We start from the raw sequence: 17,623 nt of genomic DNA on the forward strand, positions 1-17,623 counted from the left end.
CTGAACTGGACTGGGAATGGTAACATCTAGTCTGTTTTTTTTTTAAACAGATATTTTCTGCTTTCTGGCATTTGGTAGTCTAGATTTCCCTAAAATTCCTTTCCTTTTTGTCACACATGCCTTGTCTTCTCACTTGGTTTCGAGCTCCTTCCCTAGCAGTATCTTTGTTTTCTTTAACAATCTGCCTTTGGCTATCTTCCTCTGTCAGGGCGGAATGCTTTATTATTTTAACCCTAACCCTGTGCTTCTAGAAATATCCTTTCTCACTCTGCATATCCACAATACTTCATCACTTCACTCTTATAGCACTTTATATATTCATAACATATCCTTTAACTGGACTGTAACTTCTTGATTGACTTTGTGGTTTATTGTAAACCCAAATATCGAGTTTAGTCATCTGAGTATTATAATCCTCCTTCTAGTTTTCCTTACAATCCAAAAAGTTGCATTTGTAATCCCATTGAGATGTTATTGGAATCCTAGCGAGTTAATTCTAATCTACCACCACCAATCCAACCCACTGAGAGAATAGAGACACCATGATATGTTCCAATTTAAGGGCTAGCCAAGGGGTCCTAAGTCCAATCCTCATGAGGACTTGCTGACAAAGGCCTGGATCCTAGGCCTCTCCCAGCATTTATTATCTTGTGAAGAAAGGGGGATGGCTCAGGGATGAGTGATAGTGAGGATGTCCAGGATTAATGAGTAACATGAGCTGGTCAGCCAGGTGCAAGAATGGCATCTCTGTAATTTGCAGAGATAAAGATATGCAGAAGGATCAATTTATATAACCCAATTAAGGTAGCAGTGGATTGTTTTGGGGGGCTATTGCTTTGGTTTCTGATATGCAAACTCTTGTGCCCCGGGGAGTCATAGCCTCTTATCTTTTTTTTTTTTTTTTTGTCTTTTTTGAGACAAGGTCTCAAGCTATGCAGTTCAGGCTGGCCTTGAGCTCACTTTGTAGCCCAGGCTGGTCTCAAACTCGCAAGGATCCTCTGCCTCAGCCTCCTGAGTGCTGGGATTACAGGCATGAGCCACCATGCCTGGATCATAGCCTCTTATCTTGAAGCTCTACCCAGTTGATATTCCTGAAGCTATTTGCTCTAATACCTCCCGTGCTCAATCCTGTATTGTGGAGAGCACTATGTAAGGAAACAGGACTGTCCTATGGCTATAGATTTTGCACATTAGCATTTTGGCTAGCCTTATTTGCAATGCTCAGAGCCAATTGAAGAGAGAAGGAAATACCCTAGCCAGCCTTTTACATATCAGTATAAGGAAATGAGTCTCCAAGTAATCAAAGTCACAGCAATTGTTTTGAGTTCAAAGGGAGTCACTGGAGTTGTCTCCCACAGTGGTTCTTAAAACATCTGGTATATCATTTTCTAAGTAGTAGGTGCTATATACCATTTTCTTAAATTTAGCTTTATTCCCCAAATTTGACCCCTCTTCCACACTTTCCTTTTTTCTGTTCATTTGCTTGGATTTTCTCGTGAATTCCACATTTGGTCAGCAAATTCTGTTGCTTCTGTATTCATTTTTTTGAACTGGATGTGGTGGCACATGCGTGTGATTCCAGGACTCTGGGAAGCTGAGACAAGGAGGCTCAAAAGTTTAAGCCTTATGTAGGCAACTTAGTGAGAACCTGTCTCAAAATCAAAAAGGAGCTGAGAATGTAGATCAGTTTGAAGGCTGTGGGTTCAATCCCCAGTACCAGTAAAATAAAAAAGGAGAAAGATTTTTAACTACTTGATTTTTTCATCATTGCATGCCAATTAAAAACCCAAATGTTTAGTGCATATTGTGTTCTAAGCACTCTGTAGGTGCTGGGAATACAAATTTTCAGATCCAGCCCCTTGTTCTTAGAATATTAGTGGGGGAGAGAGAGATACTTACTTTATTAAGCAGATGATTGTTAACTGTCTTCTCTGTGCTGACTGTTGCAGGCATGGACATCTTGTAGTTGAGAGTCCTTTTCCATGAGCTGCTAATCTTAAAGGAGAAGAAGCCTAGAAGATACAACTATTGGATTTCCTCTGTTCTAAGGTGAATTTTCCTTTCCATATTATAGCATTTCTGAAATTCAGAAGTCTAAACCCTTGCGTGTATGTTTAATGGAGTTTTAAAAAAAATTCCCTTTATTAAACTATTAAACTATTAAAACTATTAAACTATTAAATAGTTCATGCTAACAGCAAGTAGAACCTCATAAATAGAAAACTATACTTATCAATGACAAGTATTGTGACAATGTACAGAATTACACTGTCATATGGTAGCTACTAGCTATGTGTGGTTACTTAAATATAAATAAATTAATTAGTTATTGCATTTAAGCTCAAACTACTTAAAAGATTCAGCCCTGCAGTTTCACTAGGCACAATTCATGTATTTAAGTTTCTGTTGGATAGTGCAGATATAAAACTTCAGCATGATTGCAGAATGTTCTAGTAGCCATGGTCTAGGCTGTATTTCCATAGTTGTGTCTGGAGGGTTTGAAAAGCTTTAGTTATTTTCTGGCATTATTATGACATGTATTTCTTCTTTCAAGGTTGGGGGATGGCATTCAGGGAACTTATTTTCACTTTTACCAGGGCATGAGAGAGTAAATAGTAGATACTCAGACAAAAACAACCGGAGTGTTAAAAAGTTTGGATACAAAGAGGGAAGCTCCATATTTTCATAAAAGAGATAGCTAGCCTTTTAAAAAAGAGATTTTCTTGCATCAAAAATTTAAGAACTTTTACCTAAATTCATATCATTTTATCAATGGAATTGAGGGAGGCCCATTATGTTAGAAGGCCATGGTTTAACAGGACACCACAATTAAGATTTTCAAATTGGACTCTTTCGAGATAGTCAAAACTACATGTAATTTCTCAGGTGAGATAAAGTTGGACATAATAGATAGAAATACTTACATGAACCATTTACTTCTAATGGATTTTTTTCTCAGTGAGTGTGGTTTGAAATGGAATGTAGAGCAAAGTTTCCTAACTCTTTTTCTTGTTTCTATTTTATTGTGTGGTAAAATATAATTTATCTATTTTCTTTTGTTTGTATTTTTTATCTATTTTTTGGGGGGTAATAGGGACCGAACTCACAACTTTGTGCTTACCAGGCAAGCACTTGAACCACTGAATTAAATCTCCAGTCCTTTATCCATTTTCTTATTAATGATTACCTAGTTTCTTATTTTTGTACAAAAACTAATAAAATATTAATGTTTCTATGCAAGTTTTTGGGTGGGTACATGCTTCCATTTCTCTTGAGTATACTGGATAAGGGGGAAGTTGTTAGCCATAGCATGAGTACATAATGCCAGTCAGTTTTATGTTACGTTGCTTTTTTTTGATGCCACAAAATGTTGGAAGTTTGTCATGTATGCATTTTTAACTGTCTGAGCAGTTATTTCCTTCAAGCTTGTTTTAAGTCATTAATCACTATAGTGTCACAGACATTTGGGGTCACTAACAAGTAAATATGAAAATGGCACAGTAATGCAAAGTAATATCACTCAAATGGCCTTAAAGAGTAGAGAAAATATTGGATTGTATTCTCTCCCTTCACCAGGCAGTTTTAATTGACATGTAAGACAATGGTCTTTGAAGAAGCTTGTTCCTGTTTTTGTAAATTGATTGTATTATGTGCTGGGTCCTGTTGCTTTATGCCATGGGCATTAGTGTATTTTTCCTGTCACTGATATCACTAGCAAGTATAGTGCTTGGGATTAAATCCAGGGGCTCGAATATGCTAGGTAAGTGGCATTACTACTGAGTAAACCCCCAGGTCCTTGTAAAAATTTAATTCGACCTAGTTCAGCATATTAAGTAGACAGGTTTGGAGCTGAGTTCCTAGTATTTTCAGAGTTCTTTCCCAGCTACTTCCATGCTTAAAGACCAGTAATATTGTGTCCCCTGAGCTCAAAATCTTGATCTAATGGGGATAGAGCACACATAGTAATATATGACCAACTATAATTGTCACTAGACTTGCAAATAAAGTACCTTGGGGGTAGTGTATCACATCACATGTAATTTGGGTTGCAGAAAAGGGGCTGGTATCCCTGTAAAGCTCCGCAGGACAAGGACAGGGTATGAGGTTAATTTTGGAAGCATTTTGATTATGGTTATGATTGAGTCATGAAACAGGAAAATTTACCAAGTGGTTTTCAGAATGTGTTCTTCAGAGCAGTACAAGCATCTCCTGGAAACCTGTTAGAAATACAGATTATTGGGCCCTACTTTAAACCTACTAATCCCCAAATTCTGGGAAATCCCAGAAAGCTGTATTTTAATAAGCCTTCCTGGTAACTGGGATGTGCTAAAATTTGAGAGCCTTGATTATTTGGCCAGAGAATAGTAAATTACCCTTGGTTGGAGATTAAGGATTGAGGAATGATTAAGAGAACAGAAAGACACAGACCTACTGCAGAGACCTGAAGTAGTCGGGTAAATTAGGAGTAGAGGAGCCTTGGGAATTAAAAGGAGCCTTCAGCTGAGCTGCAGCATGGCTGCAATGGGTCAGTCTGAAGATGCTGGTGCAGTGTCAAAAAAGAGGGAACTTGCAGCCTCAGAAGCAGCTGAGGTGTTGATCCTAGGGATTAGAGGAGGATGGGGATAAGGGCCTACAGTAGCCTGGTTGGTAGATGCCACATGGTTTGGAAAGTGGGATGGGCAAAGAGTATGTTTTCTACAAGACCCTCTTCCCCCATACAAGCTTAGTGTAGGAAATTTGGACACTCAAGGGAAGGTGAAAGTACCTCAAATTCCATTTTCCAGAGATGAACAAAACACTTTTCTATTTAAATATTTATAACTATATCTTTGTTTAAATTCAGTTTTGGATAAAATTCTGCAACTAAATTTCATTAGACAAATGTTCTTGAACACGTCAGTGTTCCATACACAAAAGAGTATATGCAGGTCAGTGTGCGCTCAGAAATTGATGGATTTTATGTTTGGGAAACAGAATGTTTATACAAGCAGCTAATTGGCAAAGATTGCAATTTCATTTTGCATGATCATAAAAACATCCTGTCTACATCAGTTTTACAGAGGCAGTCTAGGGCAAGGCAGTCTGCGATACCTGAAATGCCAATTGTTGGTTTGGGGAAAAGAACTCAAGTATAGTTAAGAAAAAGATGAAGCACTGTGGCTTTTATTACAATGACAATGTTATTCTAGTGGCCAATTAATATTGAACATAAAACAGTGTCATCATGTAGGTTAATGCCAATTTTTAAAGCTTACCTTTTAAATAGGTAGCTGGCTACTAGTGAATTTCTTTTTCTTTTTTGTGTTTCTTTGTTGAGACAGGGTGTTACTGTGCAAGTCAGGCTGGTCTCCAATTTGCAACAATCCTCCTGCCTCCCATGTGCTGGGATTATAGAAGTATACAACCATGCCCAGTTGTGAATTTCTTAAACAAGGAAATATGGAACAGTTTGGCCATAACATAGTTTTTTGGAAGATTTTTGTTTGTTGACACAATATACCATTTCTGTAGCATAATTTTTCCTTTAGGATATTATACCTATCCTTCAATGTCAGTATATATAGCACTTTGTATTAACAGCATTTTGTGACATTATTGACTTTATAAATTGTACACTGATTAATAATGACTAGTGGTGAACTTGGACATGTTTTCATAAGTTTAAAAAGAAAAATTGTATTTCTCTTGTGAAAAGCTTATTACTATATTCTTTGCTTATTTTTTCTTAGGTTGTTTAAGTTGTTTAAGTGTACTGTTTTGAAAGATGCTAATATATTAAAAATATTCAACCTTCCTTTAGAACATTTTGCAAATCCATCACTCATTGACTTTATAAATTTCTTTGTAGTGAAGCATGACAAATAATAAGGTATATTTAAGAATCAGCGGATCCAACACTAATGTTACCTGACCCAGATGAAGATATAAATGTTGGGAAACTGCAGTGATGTACCAAAGACTGGGGGTGATGAGTGAGGTCAGTGTCAGGTTCAGACAGTAAAGAATGCATTTTCTATGCAGAATTTAAAATCAATAAAATTATTGACTAAAAACTGGTCTGCTTTTTATTGTCAACATATGTAGGCCATTTAAGAGATGTCAGAATGTGTATAGTATCTACTCAGTAGCTTATATATTCACTGTCTTTTTGACAAATAGTGGCTCTTAATTTTAATATATTCCAGTTTATCTGTATTTTGTGTTATGGTTGTGCCTGCTATCTCCACAAATAACTGTTCTTCTGTATTATTTTTCAGGGGCTTCATTTTTATTTACTTTTACATTTGGGTCTATAATCCACCTAAAATTAATATTTATATATCATGTGACTTGACGGTTTTTAAATATTATTTTCTCTTATGGATAAAAAGATGTGATCTGTAATGCCAGCCTTGTTTTTTTCTATAAAGCATCCATTTCATGTATGATCTATTTCTGGGCTTTCTGTTCTCTTATTTACTTTTTTAGTGTAGTGGTTCATGACTGATATTATACTGTGTATCCTGATAATCTAGAGAGAAGTCTTTCTTCTGTTCTTTTTCCAGTGTGTCTTGTTTGCCTTGATCGTTTGACTTAATGAATACATTTTCAAATCAGTCTGTAAATTTACTCCAAGAATCTTGTTAGGATTGATTGGGATTTTATTGAGTCTATACATCACTTGAATATAATTGACATCTTTTTTTTTTTTTTTTTTTTTTTTTTTTTTTTTTTTTTTTTTTTTTTTTTTTTATTTAAGAGGAAAAAGAGAAAAACACAAAACAAGACAAAGCAGTGTAAGGTTACACATAATACAGAACTACAAAAAAAAAAAATAAACATAATAGTAAGAAATCACCTGTTAATAGATTACATAATATCATCTTGGAAATAGTTGCTCAAATCACAGTATCAAAGAATACAAAGTAGACATTCAAACGGAGAGACTGCAAACAGCTGTGTTCAATGATCCAAAAACATTAATATAGTCAGCTATTTAACATCCCTAAACACACTTGTTGTTATATCCGTTAGAGCTCTTTTTTTTTTTTCCCTCCCTCTCTTTTTTATAACAAAATTTACACATTTTGGATTTTATTACTCCTCAGTTCTCATTACTCTCTTGGGGGGGAGATAATAAAGTCAAATATGGCAAAACAAAGCTGTAAGTCCAAACCAAGGATAGACATAGCACATGATGTAGAACAGAGTACAAGGTCATCAACAATGGTTATCAACATTGTCTCTTGTTTCCTTAAAAGGAATTGTCCATCTCATTAGATATTATAAAGCCGGACAAAACAGTGGAGAACAAGACCAATAAAACTTAGGCATTGTGAACATTGCAGGACTTCCAAAGGAGACAATAGTCAAACCAGAATGGGCATCTTTGTGAATCTTATTGCCTTCAAATTAGTTGCCTATACCTTCAAACTTGCTACTGTCGCACAGAATGGAACAGAGTCTAATCAGTCAAAACAAGATCTTGGGAGTATTACAGGACTTCAAAACAAGTTAATAGGAGATCAAAAAGAGTTACTACTATATATCCTAATTTTTTAAGTTTTTCCCTTAATTAAAATAAACATAAGAAATAGCTAAATAATTTTTTTTAAAGAATAGTAGTTACCATAGTGTCTGTCTTTTTCCTTAAAATATTTGGATAAAACTTCATATACTATAGCTTCAAATATTTCCATATCAAAAAGCCCAGAGTAAAGCCTTTCTAATTAATAAGTGAAAATTTTATAAGGCTTCAAGGCCACATAATGGGGAATCATGATTATCACATATTTTTATATATTTGAATCATTACTTACATTAGGGAAACTATTCGGTATTCATACATGCGAGATTGATTTATTTCACTTATGAGTATGGTCTCAAGCTGCGCCCATTTATTGATAAATATCTCAATGCAATCCTTCTTTATAGCTGAATAATACTCCATTGTATAGAAATACCACAACTTTTTTATCCATTCCTTAGTTGATGGACACTTGGGTTGTTTCCAAGATCTGGCGATTACAAATTGTGCTGCTATAAACATAGGTGCACATATATCCCTGTGGTATGATGCTTTCAGTTCTTCTGGGAATATGCCTAGAAGTGGAATAGCTGGAATAAATGGGATTTCCAATCCCAACTTTTTGAGAAACCTCCAGACAGATCTCCACAAAGGCTGTACCAGTCTACACTCCCACCAACAGTGCAGGAGAGTTCCTTTTTCCCCACAGCCTCTCCAGCATTTGTTGTTGTTGGTTTTCTTGATCCTGGCCATTCTTTCAGGAGTGAGATGGTATCTCAGTGTGGTTTTAATTTGCATTTCTCTAATGGCCAATGATGATGAGCATTTTTTCATGTATTTATTTGCCATTTGCATTTCTTCATCTGAGAATTGCGTATTCATCTCAGATGCCCATTTTTGGATTGGATCTTTGAATTTTGAAGGTCTGAGTTTTTTTAATTCTTTATATGTTTTAGACAAGAGGCCCTTGTCTGAGAGAGAGTTCACTAAAATCTTTTCCCAGTTTGTGGGTTTTCTTTTCACTATGCTGGAGATTTCTTTTGACATGCAAAAACTTTTTAATAAGAAGAGGTCCCAGTTATTGATTCTGGGAAGTATTTCCCGTGCAGTTTGAGTCCTATTCATGAATTCTCTACCTACTCCTATGCCTCCAAGGTTTCTACCCAATTTGTCTTCCAATAGATTTAGCGTTTCTGTTTTAATATTCAGATCTTTGACCCATTTAGATTTTAATTTAGTACATGGTGATAGACATGGGTCTAGCTTTAGTTTTCGGCAAATGGAGAGCCAGTTTTTCCAGCACCATTTATTAAAGAGACTGTCGTTCTTCCAGTGAACCTGCTTGGCTCCTTTATCGAAGATAAGGTGGTTGAGTGTGTTTGTAGTTGTGGTTGTATCTTCTAATCTATTCCATTGATCTTCAGCTCTGTTTTGATTCCAATACCATGTTGATTTTACTACTGTTGCTTTGTAGTATAATTTCAAGTCAGGGATTGTGATGCCTCCTGCTTTGTCTTTGCTGCTTAGAATTGCTTTTGCGATTCTAGGTCTCTTCTGGTTCCAGATGAAATTTAGGAGTGATTTCTCTAGATCTATAAGGTATGTTGATGGTATTTCTATTGGGATTGCATTGAATCTGTATAAGAGTTTTGGGAGAATGGCCATCTTCACAATGTTTGTTCTTCCTATCCATGAGCAAGGGATGTCTTTCCATTTTCTGAGATCATCTTCAATTTCCTTTTTCAGTGTAATATAGTTTTCACTGTATAAGTCTTTCACTTCTTTTGTAAGAGTAATTCCTAAATATTTCATTTTTTTGCTTGCTAATGTGAATAGACCAGTTTCCCTTATTTCCCTCTCTGTGGTTTTGTTGTTTGTGTATAGGAATGCTATTGATTTCTGAGTATTGATTTTGTATCCAGCCACATTACTGAATTTATTTATTGTATCTAAGAGTCTTTCAATGGAGCTTAGGGGGTCTTCTATGTAGAGTATCATGTCATCTGCAAACAATGACAACTTAACTTCTTCTTTTCCTATCTTTACCCCTTTTATTTCTCTTTCTTGCCTAATTGCTCTGGCTAGTACTTCCAGTACTATATTAAATAGGAGTGGTGATAAAGGACATCCTTGTCTTGTGCCTGATTTTAAAGTAAAGGCTTTCAATTTTTGGCCATTTAGTATGATGCTGGCTGTTGGTTTGTCATAAATGGCCTTTATTATATTGAGGTAAAGACCATCTATTCCAATTTTCTGTAGAGTTTTTATCATGAATAAATGTTGGACCTTATCGAAGGCTTTTTCTGCATCTATAGAAATGATCATGTGATTCTTATTTTTGGCTTTATTGATATGGTGAATTACATTTATTGATTTGCGTATGTTGAACCATCCTTGCATTCCTGGGATGAATCCCACTTGGTCATGGTGTATAATCTTCTTGATGATTTGCTGGATCCTATTTGCCAATATTTTATTGAGGATTTTTGCATCTGTGTTCATTAGGGAGATCGGTCTATAGTTCTCTTTTTTAGTTGGGTCTTTCTCAGGTTTTGGTACTAGAGTGATATTTGCTTCCAGGAATGACTTAGGCAGGATTGCTTCCCTTTCAATTTCATTGAATAGTTTGAGGAGTGTCGGCATTAGGTCTTCTTTGTATTTCTTGTAGAATTCTGCAGTGAATCCATCTGGGCCTGGGCTCTTCTTGGTGGGTAAGGACTTAATTACATTTTCAATTTCAGTAACCGAGATTGGGTTATTCAACAGTTTTACATCCTCTTGATCTAGCTTTGGCACTTCATATGCTTCTAAGAAACTGTCTATTTCTTCTGTGTTATCAAACTTTTGAGAGTAGAGGTTTTCAAAATAGGTGTTGATGATCTTCTGTATTTCTATTGGGTCTGTAGTGACTTCTCCTTTTTCATTTCTTATTGCATGAATTTGAGCTTTTTCTTCCCTTTTTTTAATAAGGTTGGCTAGGGGCTTATCGATTTTATTTATTCTTTCAAAGAACCAACTCTTTGATTTGTTGATCCTTTGGATTGTTTTCTTAGTCTCTATTGCATTGATTTCTGCTCTGATTTTTATAATTTCCTCTCTTCTTTTGGCTTTGGGCTTGACTTGCTCTTCCTTTTCTAGCTGTTTGAGGTGTAGCATCAAGTTATTTATTTGTATTCGTTCTGTTTTCCTGATGTGGGAACTCAGTGCAATAAATTTTCCTCTCAGAACGGCTTTCATTGTATCCCACAGATTCCGGTAAGTTGTATCTGCATTTTCATTTTCTTTTAGGTATTGTTTGATTTCTTCTTTAATTTCTTCTGTGACCCACTGATTACTCAAGAGTGTGTTATTCAGTTTCCATGTGTTTGTGGGATTTTTGCGGTATCTTTTATCATTAATTTCTAATTTCAGAGCGCTGTGATCCGATAACATGCAAGGGATGATTTCAGCTCTTTTGCACTTGTTTAAATATGTTTTATGAGCTAATATATGGTCTATTTTAGAAAATGATCCATGTACTGCTGAGAAGAATGTGTATTCTGATGTTGTTGGGTGGAACATTCTGTATATGTCTATCAAACCCATTTGTTCACAGGTATGATTCAGTTCTGTTATTTCTTTACTCATTTTCTGTCTGGTCGATCTGTCCCTTGGTGTCAATGGCGTATTAAGGTCTCCCGTTACAATTGTGTTACTGATAATTTGAGTTTTCATTTCTGTTAATAATTGTTTTATATAACTGGGCGCTCTGGAGTTTGGTGCGTATATATTTAAGATAGTTATCTCTTCCTCTTGGAGTTTTCCCCTTACGAGTATGTAGTGACCTTCTTTGTCCTTTATGGTCATTGTTGGTTTAAAGTTCACGTTGTCTGCAAACAGAATGGCTACTCCTGCCTTTTTTTGGATTCCTGCTGCATGAAGAATTGTTTTCCATCCTTTGACTTTCAGTCTGTGAGTATCCTTCTGGGTTAGATGGGTTTCCTGTAAACAGCATATGGTTGGATTTTGTTTCTTGATCCATTCTGCTAGTCTGTTTCTTTTGATTGGTGCATTGAGACCATTTACATTAATGGTTATTACTGTTAAATGTTGTTTAATTGTAGGATTCTTATCTCTCTGTTGTTGCATCTTTATCTTTCTGTTCTGTTTAATTATTTGCTTTGCTTAGTGGTTTTTTCCTTTGTGTATCTAAACTGTCTTTCAATATTTTTTGCAGGGTTGGTTTGGTGTTCATGAAGTTCTTCAGCTGTTCTTTGTCATGGAAGTTTCGTATTTCACCATCTATTTTAAATGATAGTGTTGCAGGATATATCAGTCTAGGTTGGAAATCATTTTGCTTTAGGATCTGGAATACTTCACTCCATGCTCTTCTTGACTTTATTGTTTGTGCTGAGAAGTCTGCTGTGATTCTGATAGGTTTTCCTTTATAAGTGATCTGTCTTTTCTCTCTGACAGCTTTTAATAATCTATTCTTGTGTTGGATTTCTGGGATGGTGATTATTATATGTCTGGGTGTAGTTTTATTTTGGTTATGACTATTTGGAGTTCTATATGCTTCACTGATCCTGATGTCAGTTTCTGATCTCATGCTTGGGAAGTTTTCAGCTATTGCTTCTCTAAATATCCTCTTGATATCCTTTATGTTGTCTCCTTCTTTTTCATTAATCCCTATCATTCTTATGTTATTCTTCTTTGCATCATCTTGCAGTTGTTGAATTGTTATTTCCTGATTCCTTGTTATTTTTAAAAGATCTTTCCTTTCCTGTTCACTTGCTGCAATCCTGTCTTCAAGGTCTGAAATTCTGTCTTCACTTTCATTAAGGCGGTTTTTACAACTTTCAGTGGAGTTTTTTATTTCCTGTATATCTCTGTGCATCTGCATTATGTATTCTGTTTGTTTCTTATATTGCTCGTCTAGGGATTCTATCTTTTTGTTTAATTCCTCCAATTTTTTATCTGTGTTTTCTTTAGATATATTTAGAATCTCTTTCATTTCTTTTATCATTTCTTCTTTTATCTGAGAAATTATTTCGAGTTTGAATTTCTTTAAAGCTTCCTGGAGTTGCTTGTCAACTTCAGTAGCTATTGTGTCTAATATATGAGGAGGATGGGATATATTTTCTTCTAAATACACTTCTCCTAGGGTTTCCTGAGTTGGGCTGGAGGTTTGAGGTTGTAATTTGGTCTTTCGTTTTGTCATTTTCCTATATTTCTGTGTTTCAAGTGTTATTTGAAAGCCTCCTCAGGATCTGTTGAAAATCCCCTTCTATGTTTGCAGCTACTGAGACTCTGGCACCCCTCTACCCCAGGCCATTGGGCCTGCAGAACCAATGGCCCTTCTCTGCTTGATCAGAACTCCGCGGTTCCAGACAAGCTGGGCCTCAGGGACACTGTGCACCCACCTGCCCCTTGGTAGATCCACAGCTCTTGGATCGCAGCCGGGTTAGGGTACTCACCACAGACCGCAGTGCCTCAGGAGCCTGTGATCCCTCCCTGCTGGCAGAGATATCCACAAACCTCCAGACAAAGGAAGGGCCTCCTGCGGGCACTCCGGATCTACCCCGCTCCTCCTCTGCACGCAGATGGCTATGCGCGGCTGGGCTCAGGCCGAGGTGCCTCAGGAACCCGGGACCCCTCCTCCTCCAGACAAAGGAAGGGGCCTCTGCAGGCGGCTCCGGGTCCGCGCAGCTCCTCCTCCGCACACCGACGGCCAGGCGCGGCTGGGTACCGGCCGAGGTGCCCCAGGGACCCGGGACCCCTCCTCCTCCAGACAAAGGACGGGGCCTCTGCAGGCGGCTCCGGGTCCGCGCAGCTCCTCCTCCGCACACCGACGGCCAGGCGCTGCTGGGTACGGGCCGAGGTGCCCCAGGAACCCGGGACCCCTCCTCCTCCAGACAAAGGACGGGGCCTCTGCAGGCGGCTCCGGGTCCGCGCAGCTCCTCCTCCGCTCACCGAAGGCCAGGCGCGGCTGGGTACGGGCCGAGGTGCCCCAGGAACCCGGGACCCCTCCTCCTCCAGACAAAGGACGGGGCCTCTGCAGGCGGCTCCGGGTCCGCGCAGCTCCTCCTCCGCTCACCGACGGCCAGGCGCTGCTGGGTACGGGCCGAGGTGCCCCAGGAACCCGGGACCCCTCCTCCTCCAGACAAAGGACGGGGCCTCTGCAGGCGGCTCCGGGTCCGCGCAGCTCCTCCTCCGCTCACCGACGGCCAGGCGCTGCTGGGTACGGGCCGAGGTGCCCCCGGAACCCGGGACCCTTCCTCCTCCAGACAAAGGACGGGGCCTCTGCAGGCGGCTCCGGGTCCGCGCAGCTCCTCCTCCACTCACCGAAGGCCAGGCGCGGCTGGGTACGGGCCGAGGTGCCCCAGGAACCCGGGACCCCTCCTCCTCCAGACAAAGGACGGGGCCTCTGCAGGCGGCTCCGGGTCCGCGCAGCTCCTCCTCCGCTCACCGACGGCCAGGCGCTGCTGGGTACGGGCCGAGGTGCCCCCGGAACCCGGGACCCTTCCTCCTCCAGACAAAGGACGGGGCCTCTGCAGGCGGCTCCGGGTCCGCGCAGCTCCTCCTCCGCTCACCGAAGGCCAGGCGCGGCTGGGTACGGGCCGAGGTGCCCCAGGAACCCGGGACCCCTCCTCCTCCAGACAAAGGACGGGGCCTCTGCAGGCGGCTCCGGGTCCGCGCAATAATTGACATCTTTACAATGCTAAGTTTTAATATGAAATACTCCTTCTCTTTAGGTTCCTTTTAATTTTTAAAAATACTGTTTTTTTTAAATAGCTTGCTTTATACATAAAGATTTTTCTTTTCTTATTTCTAAGAATTCAATATCGTTGATGGTGTAAAGTGGTATTAAAATGTTTTAAAATTTTATTGCTGGTATGCAGAAGTACTGTTAATTTTTGAATATTTTCTACCTTTAGCTTTGATAAATTCAGTTTTTCTACTATTACTTTGGATTTTCTCTGTGTATAATCTGTAAATACTGTAATGATAGCTTTTTTCTTCATTCTCTTCCCTCTTGGTTTTTTTTTGTGTGTGTGTGTGCAGGTTTCTACTTATTTGCAGTGAAAGGATTTGTCTGAATTACTTAGCATGATTAGAAGCAGAAATTCTTTCTGCATGACAAATTAAAACCGCATCCCATTTTCATTTATGAATCATCTTTGAATATGAACCCAAATCTGTAGGGGTCTCAAAAGCAATGAGGCCCAGTGATCCTTGGGGATATTATCATAAATGTTCCTAAAGTTCACATAAAGAAACTTTATGAATTCTTTGTTTTTAGTGTTTAAAATTCAGTTTTGATGCTGATTCCTTGAAGGTGCATCTCAAGGGCTTATATGAAATCTAATCAGCAGTTTAAAAATTCTTTTAAACTGGTGAAGCCCCAAAGCATCTCTGATATGTGCATTTTTCTTAGTCATTGTTCTTAACAGCCTCCCACTAGAGGCGGCCCAGGCAGCTTTCCACACTTGCAGAAGACTTCAACTTCTTTGGGTGATGCAGTGTGGTTCCAATAAAGATGGGACCTGTAGGAAACTTCCATGGAAGCTGCTTGGGGAGAGAAGTGGCATACCAGTGTCAGTATGGGCAAGTATTAGGTAGTGTTCTACAGAGTTCACTTGTAATCTTACAGAGTTAACTCGTAATTTGCTAAGTTGCAGCTGAGGGATCGATGTGTTGCTATAGGTTGTCCTCTGACATTGTCATCGTGTGTGCTCTTGTGAACTTGAGTTTGTGGGCTGCCATAGTCATGAAGTTAACATATGCTGAACAGTCTCAGGAAAGAAGATGAAACTAGTTTTTTTTTCTGTCTTTTTCAGTGCAGGGGCCAATTTAGAGGAAAATCTTATTTTGACCCAACTCACAGCCTTCTGCATGCTAGACAGGCAGTTTGCTAGACTGAGTTGTATCCCTAGTTTTGACTGAGTTATATCCCCAGTTTAGGGATATATCCCTAGTTTATCCCTAGGTTGAAACTTCTAACAGTTCATCACTGCAAATTCATTTCTCTAGGATTTGCTGGCCATCCTTTTTGTGTCCTTTCAATAATAATAATATAACAGCTATAGAGACAGACTGACAAAAGATAAGACTATATTGGGAGTTATAGGAGTGGGCAGGCAAAAACTGACTGTAGAAGGAGAAGTTTTATCTTTCATAGTACTTTACATGCACTAGGTGTTTGATTAATGTTAGTTTTATGTGTGAATCATTACTAAGATTTTAGAAAACATTTAGAAATTATTGCAAGTGCCACGTGGGGTGGTGTATGACTGTAATCCCAGTTACTCAGAAGGGTGATGCAGGAGGATTTCAGCTTTGAGCCCCTTCTGGCCAATTTAGCAATTTAGTGAGTCTCTGTCTCTAAATAAATAAATAGATAGGCATTGCGATACACAGCTGTAATCTCAGAACTCTGGGAGGCTGAGGCAGAAAGATCATAAATTCAATCACAGGCTGGGCAATTTGGTGACTTGACAAAGTCAAGGTTACTTGCAAGACAAAGTCAAAGGTTACTTGCCTTGAAGTAAAAAATGAAAAGGGCTGGAACTGTAGATCAATGTGAATACACTGGACTGGATTCAGTCCCCAGTATTAGGGGTGGAGGTGGGTGTTAATATGTGACAATTTAAATAGGCTCAGATTTTAAAAACAAAGTTGGGGGGCTGGAGATGTAGCTTAGTGGTAGAGTGGCTGCCTAGCATGCACAAGCTCCTTGGTTCAATCCCAAGTACTGCCAAACAAAATACCAAATTGGTATCTTTAAGTAACCTTGCTGGTTAAATAATTTTATTCCTCTAGATTAAACATTATAAACATGAAGTTTAGAGGAAAATTTTATTCTAATTTTAGAGCATGGTACATTTGAATTCAATTTGCAGTTTTACAACTTGAAAAAAATAGTTATAGCTGTAATTATAATCAGCAAATGAATGGGATATGAAACAGATTTAAGTTAAAAAAATTTTGACCTTAAGTTAATTAATCCAGAGTGTTTTAGATTCTTTTCAGAATGTGCTGATATTGTAAGGAAAAGTTTCATTCAGAGTAAATGCAAACTAAGAATTCTATAGGAAGCCACATGGAGTAAAGTGCTATTTCTTTCTGTCCCAGTGTTTTACTGAGTCATTTTATTAGTTGTAAGTGTCTTTCCTAGACTGGGAATTCACGTAGGGAGCTGAAGAAATCCTTCCCACCCCAAATATAAATTCTATGCTGTGTTGTGTGTAGGAATCTGATAGCTGGTAGTAGGTCTTTAGTAAGCACAAATGCTGGCTTTTACATTTATACTTGTACATGTTTTTATAAAGTAGCACCATCTTGTGAAGTGCTAGAGGTTTCTAGCACTTGTTCTAGCATCTTGTTACTAGAAGTTTTCTTGATGGAATAATTTAAAATACATCTTTGGAATGTTTCTTTCAAGTAAAGCATGAAATTAACTGTTTTGAAAAATAAGAGTTTATTCATTAGCATGAATATCCCCCAGTTATTCCCTCCTCCACCCCAGTATATATTTTAGTTCTCTATAGGTAGGGTTTTTGTATATAATAATTTTTCTTAGTCACAATTAGTGCTTTAGAAATTCATATCTAATTCTGGTACTTAATTGTGATTCTTACTCATGGCAGAATATCTTTTAAATTTTGGGTTGTTTTTATGCCCTTGAATGTGGCAACTAACTAGAAGATATCTAATGTGACAGTCATGAAAGAAATAGTTGATAGTTTATAAAAGCTATATGAAAATGTGTGGGACTGTTTTGTTAAGGTCCAGATAGAACCTGAGGGCTGCTTAGAAATGGTGACTTACAAAAAAATCAGCGATTTAGACCTACTGTGTCTAGTTCAGAGTGCTTAATATATATTTTTCCATTTCTTTTTTGGTAGGAAGATATTCTAATGACCATTTCATGTTTCTAATTTATGATTGTATAATTAGAATTCATAGGATAATTTCAGAGAATACTTCTTTAAAACTATGAATTATTCGTCTTTTAACAAGTCTTCAAATGACAAATTAGTTAAAATGATCCTTAAAAAATATTAACACATTATTGTGAAATATTATGTGTGAAATATTAACACATTATTCTTGTTAGAAACAATTTAGATTTAG

The 17,623-nt window shown here is 38.1% G+C and overlaps 1 protein-coding gene across 4 annotated transcripts in view; it reads left to right on the forward strand.

The window, feature by feature from the left end:
- Cdkl5 (cyclin dependent kinase like 5) overlaps nucleotides 1-17,623 on the forward strand; it is a 193,164-nt gene that overhangs the window by 23,767 nt on the left and 151,774 nt on the right. For all 4 annotated transcript variants that reach the window (XM_063242991.1, XM_063242992.1, XM_063242994.1 and 1 more), the window contains exon 2: nucleotides 1,950-2,049. The gene's annotated coding sequence lies outside the window, so the exon portion shown is untranslated. The remainder of the gene's footprint in view (nucleotides 1-1,949; nucleotides 2,050-17,623) is intronic.

This window comes from Cavia porcellus, unplaced genomic scaffold (genome assembly GCF_034190915.1).
Source record: "Cavia porcellus strain 051 isolate PalLab524CR breed Dunkin Hartley unplaced genomic scaffold, mCavPor4.1 scaffold_33, whole genome shotgun sequence".
Lineage (NCBI taxonomy): Eukaryota > Metazoa > Chordata > Mammalia > Rodentia > Caviidae > Cavia > Cavia porcellus.